We start from the raw sequence: 7945 nt of genomic DNA, 5'->3' as shown, positions 1-7945 counted from the left end.
GAGCTGCCTCAGTTTTAATTCTTAATAACACCCCATAACACAGGGGTGTCTAACTCATTTTCTTGTGTGGGCCACATTCACCTTATATTCCAAACAATCCCTAATGGTTTTTTCTTACATATGAAAAGTCATCTTAATTATCAGACATCGCAGACAGATAAGCCTTATGTATTGATTAATGGCATTAATATTTTTAGTTTGAGCTTAGTGATGGGACTTTTGACTCTTTGAAGGGAGCTGTTCAAAAGACTGGCTCTTTTATGTTTTTTGCATTATTTTGAAACGCCAATGTTTTAATGACTAAATAGGCTACATGTGATGATGGACATTACATTTTAAAGGTGTTTACTTGGCGTGGCAGTAAATATTATCTTTCCGTAAAAAAGAATAGTTCAAATGTGTGGACTAAGTACAGGAGTTGGACAAAATAATGGAAACACCTTAAAAAATCAACAAAATATAATTTAATTTGGTGTAGGTCCGCCTTTTGCGGCAATTACAGCCTCGATTCTCCGAGGTATTGATTCATACAACTTGTGAATTGTTTCCAAAGGAATTTTAAGCCATTCTTCAGTTAGAATACCCTCCAACTCTTTTAGAGACGATGGCGGTGGAAATCGACGTCTTACCTGAATCTCTAAAACTGACCATAAATGCTCAATAATGTTGAGGTCTGGGGACTGTGCCGGCCATACGAGATGCTCAACTTCATTAGAATGTTCCTCATGCCATTCTTTAACAATTCTAGTTGTATGGATTGAGGCATTATCATCTTGAGGTGAAGGTGTTTCCATTATTTTGTCCAACCCCTGTACATGACATGAGAGGTGACATTAGGCAAATGCTGGAATTACATTGTATGTAACTCCAGCAACATGAACAAAAATATATGTAAATACTAGAAAGCTGCACAATGCACAAATATCTTAAAACGGTTGTTCTTCAAAGTAGAAATAAATGTGGTAATAAGAAAAGGAATACCTTGGTGAGAAATAGAAAAAAAAAAAAAGTGCACACTTTGGCCTGCAGATGTATGCACCGGATGTTGCCACAACCGAACAAAAAGAAACAATCTTAGCAAAAAGAAAACAATTGAAAACAAAGAGGGTTTCAGTGACGCTAAATTGACAGGCAATCAGATACTCCCTCTTTAAAAAAAAAAAAAAATGAAATTGCTCTTTACAAAGACTCGGTTTCCATCGTTCATTTCAAAGAGCCGTTCAAAGATTTGATTTGTTCATGAATGTCACATCACTACTTGAGCTGTAATAACTGGTGACGGGACCTTTGGCTCTTTGAAGGGAGCCGTTCAATCAGGAGTCATTCACTGAAAAGAGCCGTTCAAAAGACTGGCTCTTTTATGTTTTTTGCATTATTTTGAAACACCAATGTTTTAATGACTAAATAGGCTACATGTGATGATGGACAATACATTTTAAAGGTGTTTAATTGGCGTGGCAATAAATATTATCTTACCGTAAAAAAGAGTAGTTAGTTCAAATGTGTGGGCTAAATACATGACATGAGAGGTGACATTAGGCAAATGATGGATTTGACCAAAAACATCACAGTACATTATGTGGACTAGTCTGTAGCCTAAAAATGAAGAAGAAAATAAAACATTTTCTCATGAAATAACATTTTATTCTCCTCAAAACAAGAACAATAAATGTGTGTAAACATACGGAAAAAACTGCACAAAACACAACAGTGATTAATCACTGCAATTACTTAAATACCTGAACTGTAGTGCAATTCTCAGAGCAAGAACAGTGTGTTGGTAAATTGACAGGCAATCGGACACTCCCTCCTTAATAAAAAAAAAAAATAAAAAAAAATGAACGGCTCTTTACAAGACTCGGTTCCCATTGTTCATTTCAAAGAGCCATTCAAAAGATTCAATTCGTTCATGAACATCACATCACTAGTCATCTTAGTTATCAAACATCACAGACAGATAAACCTTGTTTATTGATTAATGGCATTAATATTTTTAGCTCGAGCTGTAATAACAAGCATATACGCCACAGGGGTCAAACATGTGGTCTGGGGGCCAAATCCGGCCCACCAAAGGGTCCAGTCCGGGCCTTGGGATGAATTTGTGAAATGCAAAAATTACACTAAAATGTTAACAATCCTTTTAGTTCAGATTCCACATTCAGAGCAATTCAATCTCAAGTGGGTCAGACCAGTGAAATACTATCATAATAACATATAAATAATGACAACTTCAAATTTTTCTCTTTGTAAATGTAAATATTTTTATGTATTTACACTAAAACAAAGTATAATTTTGTAAAAAAATCTGAATAACTCGAAATGTCTTAAGAGAAGTAAGTACAATTTTAACTATGTTCCACCTGTTATTAAATGTTTTGTGTGTTTGTAGATCCACTGTGATCTGTAAGTTATAAAGTACATGTGTAAATGATAAACTGAGGCAGAATGTTGTTAAAAAAACACTTATTTTTTTCAGTTTTTTCATGTTATTCACATCTTTTGAAAGGATAGTTTGTAGATGTAAACCTTTTCATAATGTAAATTAACTTTTTTCACTCTAAAACGTAGAGAAAAGTTTGGAGTTGACATTATTTATATATTATTATCTTATTATTTTACTTCGGCCCACTTCAGATCAAATTTAGCTGAATCTGGCCCCTGAACTAAAATGAGTTTGACACCCCTGATATACACAATATGTTGCATGAAAAGAGGAAAATTTCCCCCAAAGGTAAAGCATTATGGAATTCAACCTTCTCTAAAATTGAGTGGTCAAAAGCATGGACATTACCATATAAATACTGTATTACAAACAAAATTAGAATTTTACATCTCAAAATTTTACATAACATAAAATACATATCCCTCCAATGTTATTTTTCTCGATTCTCTGATGTGGAAGAAATATGTAACTTTGTCATTCTTACTCTGAAAAAACTACACTTTTTCTTTTTAATGTGAACATTCTTTTAATTTCTGGTCCAAAATTGAAAAATATATCATATCTAAAAGTAATAATAAGATAACTATAACATCCCAAAATGTAATTACATATTTTAAACATGATATTCACAATTTAGAATTTGTTATAAATTTGTTCATCTTATTTGGAAAATTTCATATACATAAAAATAAATACACTAAAACTGTCACATCCCTGTCTACTCTGCTCTTTCTCTCTCTCTCCCTCTCTCCCTTTCTTTCTCTCTCTCTCTTACTTCTCAGCCACACCTCCTCATTACTCTGCCTGTCACACCTCCTCATCAGTTTATCACTCTCACCTGTGAGCCCGGCTGGGCTCATTAGGTAGAGGGTATATATTCACCTCTCTCTTCTCTGTTCTCTGCCAGATTGTATCTACCATCGTGTGTTACTCTCCAGCGTTTTCTCCTGTCTGCTTTTCTGATCCTGACCCTGTTAGTTCCTGACCTGCCCTGCCTGCCACCTGGAGATCCACCTGTTTGACCACGTCTTCCTGTCTGAGCCCCCGGTAACCGACTAGCCCCTGTCTGACCACGTCTCTCCGCCTGACCCCCGGATACTGACCTGCCTTCTGTCCTCCGACCTCCTCTCCTGCCTGCTCCCTTCTGGTCTCGTTTGGATCTCCTGGTTTCTGACCCATCGCCTGTCTCTGGTTCACCTGTTGTCTGTCCCTTGTCGGTTGCTTGTCTGCTTTATAATAAAGACTGTGCTCACTGAGCACCTAAAACTGCACTTGGGTCCTCCGTTGTACTTGTTACAAAAACACACCCAAATTCTAAAATCTTCCTACTGGAATTTGAAAATTATATTAAATCTTTAGAATTTATCCATAATACAAAAAGCTCTAACACCCTGGCTATTTATAAACAATTATTTAATATTGACTGAACTCTCTGTTGTATTTATTTATTTGTTTATATTTGTTAGATCTGTTATTTTTATTTATTTATTTAATTTTCTTTACTATTATTTGTATATTATGCTTTGTATCTTTCATTATTTTCTTATATATAACGTATAACGTATATATAACGTATAACGTATACTTATATATAACGTATATGTTCAAATGCCTTTTCCCTTTTGACATCTTGTTGTTTGTTCAAATTTTTGTACTGTATATTTAAATGTTTTCAATAAAGTTGGAAAAAAAACCCCAAAAACATTCAGCCCAAATTCATCTGCAGTGGGCCGGACCGGTAAAATAATAGCATGACAGCCAATAAATAACTACAACTCCAAATTGTTTTAGTGCAAAAAAATAACATTCTATAATGCCAATATTTACATTTACAAACTATCCAAATAAAAAAGGATGTGAATAACCTGAAAAAAAAAAGAAATTTGTTAAGAAAGATAAGTGCAATTTTATTATCAATATTCTGCCTCGACTTATCATTTATACATATGCCAGTGTTTTTCAACCTTGGGGTCGGGATCCCACGTGGGGTCGCCTGGAATTCAAATGGGGTCGCCTGAAATTTCTAGTAATTGATGAAAATTAAGAAAAACTTACTAATAAAAAACATATGGTGAGTTGACAGAGACAATCCCAATGCATAAAAGACATGACAAACTGTGAGTCTGAAACTGCAGCACTGTGGTTCTGTTTATCTGTCAAATGTTCATTGTGCTCGGTTTCAGATGCTGCAGCTCTTTCATAATTCATGGTTTGAGTTCTTGTTTGTTCAGTATTAATTGTCAGCCTTGTAAATCCAAGCTGGACTGACTGTACATATCCTGACCAAGGAAAATAAAATTCTCACTTTGTGCAGTAATCTACACCTGGATTTACTGCCTCTGTCCTTAATAATGTACATTATATAGCCTAAATGTCATCTAAAATCAATGTTTACTTTCAACATAGTAAAGCAAACTATTACATGATCCAAAAAAAATTAATTTTAGAAAAAAAAAAAAAAAAGTCTCAGTTCAGGAGTCGCCAGAAATGTGTGATGTTAAAATGGGGTCACAAGCCAAAAAAGGTTGGGAACCACTGACATATACATTACAGATCAGATCTACAAAGTTACAAAACATTTAATAACAGGCAGAAAATTGTTAAAATTGTGCTTAATTTTCTTTAGACATTTCAGGTTGTTCATATGTGTTCGGGTTATTCACATTTTATTGTTAAATGCTAGTTTGTGAATGTAAACATTTTCATAATTTAATTGTATTTTGCACTAAATCAAAGAGAAAAAAATTGGTGTTGTCATTATTTATAGGTTATTATGATATTATTTTTGAGTTTGATGCCCTAACTTGAACTTTGCAAATTCATCCTGGAACCTTTGGCGGGGCGGTTTTGGCCCCCGGGCTGCATGTTTGACACCTGTGCCATAACAGATCACTCAGATGACAGATTAATTATATGATGCAAGTAATAAAAAGTTGTAGTATTTCTATTGTTGATTAAAATGATTCGTAATTTTTTTTCTTTCTCTCCTTTCACTATATGGGGCCTGTGATTGATTTATATGTAGTTTAAAGTGCATTTATCCTGGGCACAGTAAACGGGCAAGGAGGATAAACAAAGATGTAACTATGATGTGAATAAACATATCTGTAAATAGGCCTAAGTTATTTGATTACTGATTATGACAAAGTCTGTAATAAGAAACTACATAGTCAGTACATACTCATAGGATTATAAGTAATGATAATAAGTCTTTGTGGTCATTACAACCATCACTGCAGATAAATATCATCATTGTGAATCAGCTTCCAAACTTTTCAACTACATCACACACGTTTGGCCAAAGTGTGCTTATTTGATAAATAAAGTGCATACAGTTAGAGAAAGAACCAGACAGTGTTTTATATAAATCTAAGAATAAGAGTGGACTGTCTGAAATCAAGTGGATCACTGATCTAATAAAAGTTAGCAAGGAATAATTTTTCATAAAGATGCAAATGAAAATGGTCCCAAATCATTGGTTCCTCCTCACCTGAAGGTACATGACATCAACCTCATGATTACACGTTTCCATATATTTGTCCTTTGGAAAATAATTAACTCCAAACTACAGTTGTTTGGTAACACTTACAGCAGACTGCCACTTTACTGATGACTATGAGGTAACAGGCTGTAAAGTTGTACACCTTTGTGTGATTGCTAATGTCCTCTATTTTCTTTATGGTAGTAACTGATAACCTACATGCCCCTCCACTGCTCCACTGATAAAAAAAAGACAACAGGCAGCTGTGGTCATAAAATGAAAAGCTTTCAGCATTTAGTGGGGTTTACTACACCTTACTCAGTTATGATATTAAACGTAATCAAGTATATTACATGATGTAGTACAAACTTCAGTACATGTGACATTACAGACTCTAAAAAATGCTTGTTAAAGTACTCCCAGAAAACCTGGCTATCTGAGTAGATGTAGATGTTTAGTAGTCACTTCTACCCCTGGACATTCATTTGTTTTTGTGCATCATAATGTGTCATGTATTAACTTAACTGTCAGAACTATAGCTGCAGCTGTCATTAATTGTAGTAATAGTGTATTTTGCTCATTATTCCTTGAAGTTATCAGATATTTGTCCTCCCAAGATCAAACAGATCAGAGATTGTATGTGTTTTTGGAGTAGTCTGTTTACGTCAATTTTATTTGCAGGTTTATGTGACAATTAGCTCTAGTCGATGCTCATTATCTGTAGCACATGATAAACAGATCAATAGATAATTCCATACATATGCATGAGTAAATATTAAATACGTACAAGTTTACTGATTAAACAGATGAAGAGAAATGTCTCTGTGTAAAGCATATTATACAGGGTGTCCCATAAGTCTCCATACATAGGAAAAATAAACGTTTCTTGACATAAACCATTTTTATTTATATAATATGCTCCATATGACTGCCATTTTGTTGGGAACACATTTCAATGCGTGTCCTCCACTGCTGAAGAACTATAAAGAAGAAATATAAAGAAATACATGTTAGAACCATATATGTATGGAATGTATTATGTCTCCTATGAATGGAGACTTATGGGACACCCTGTACATCACTCTATAGCAGGGGTGGGCAATTCATTTTCTTACAGGGCCACATGAGAAACTTTGACAGTTGTTTAGGGCTGGATCAATACACCTGCAGCTTTGCTCAATATATATCTCAATAAAAACAGTAAATGAAACAATACAATGATGCAATGAAAATGTGGAGTACTGAATACAAATATCTAATGAATATTCACAAAAACATTTTCGAAAATGTGTGAAACCAGGTCTACATTAACTGTACATGATAAACAATAAATGCATCCAGCTTTGTTTGTTTGCATATCTCAGTTCCTTTTCTTTTTCTGTGGCTCTGCTTTCGGTGAAGAAATACTTAGAAGTCTATGTCTTGTTAAAAACTCTGCATTTTGAATCAATGCCTTTTTATTTGGTGTTCCTGGGCTGAAACTGACCAACAAACCAATCGGTGCGAAGTACGGAAAGTAGGTGTGGAAAGATGTTAACCCTTTCATCCATGAATTAACAGAACCTTATTCAAGATTTTTTTTTTTTCCTGTGTGTTTTTATTCCTCTTTATGCATGAAAAGAAACAAAACAGTGTCACTGATTTTTTTTTTAGCCTATTTTTTCATGGAGTTACAAAAATATCCACTCAGCTGGACACTATACGTTTAATTTTTGAAGCAAAGAAACATGCTTTTACTGTCTGAAAGCATGAAATAATTTTTTTTTTTTTTTTTTAAATGTTGCTAATTGGATGTTTTCTCACATTTTTAACGTACTGTAATACTAGTTATTACTCACTCAGATAATATACAACCAAGAAAACAACTTTTTGTGAAAAAAAAAAGTGTTAATTACAGTCTAATAACAATTAGTAGTTCATTTACACTCAAACATGTTACTGCAGATCAGGTTTATCGAGAACAGAAAAGTTACAGAAATGCTATGAATTACAGTGTATGAGATGACGCATAAGGGTCAAAA

This window comes from Sphaeramia orbicularis, chromosome 14 (assembly GCF_902148855.1).
Source record: "Sphaeramia orbicularis chromosome 14, fSphaOr1.1, whole genome shotgun sequence".
In the NCBI taxonomy this organism is placed as follows: domain Eukaryota; kingdom Metazoa; phylum Chordata; class Actinopteri; order Kurtiformes; family Apogonidae; genus Sphaeramia; species Sphaeramia orbicularis.
The sequence above is the reverse complement of the archived record's forward strand: the minus strand, read 5'-3'. Positions refer to the sequence as shown.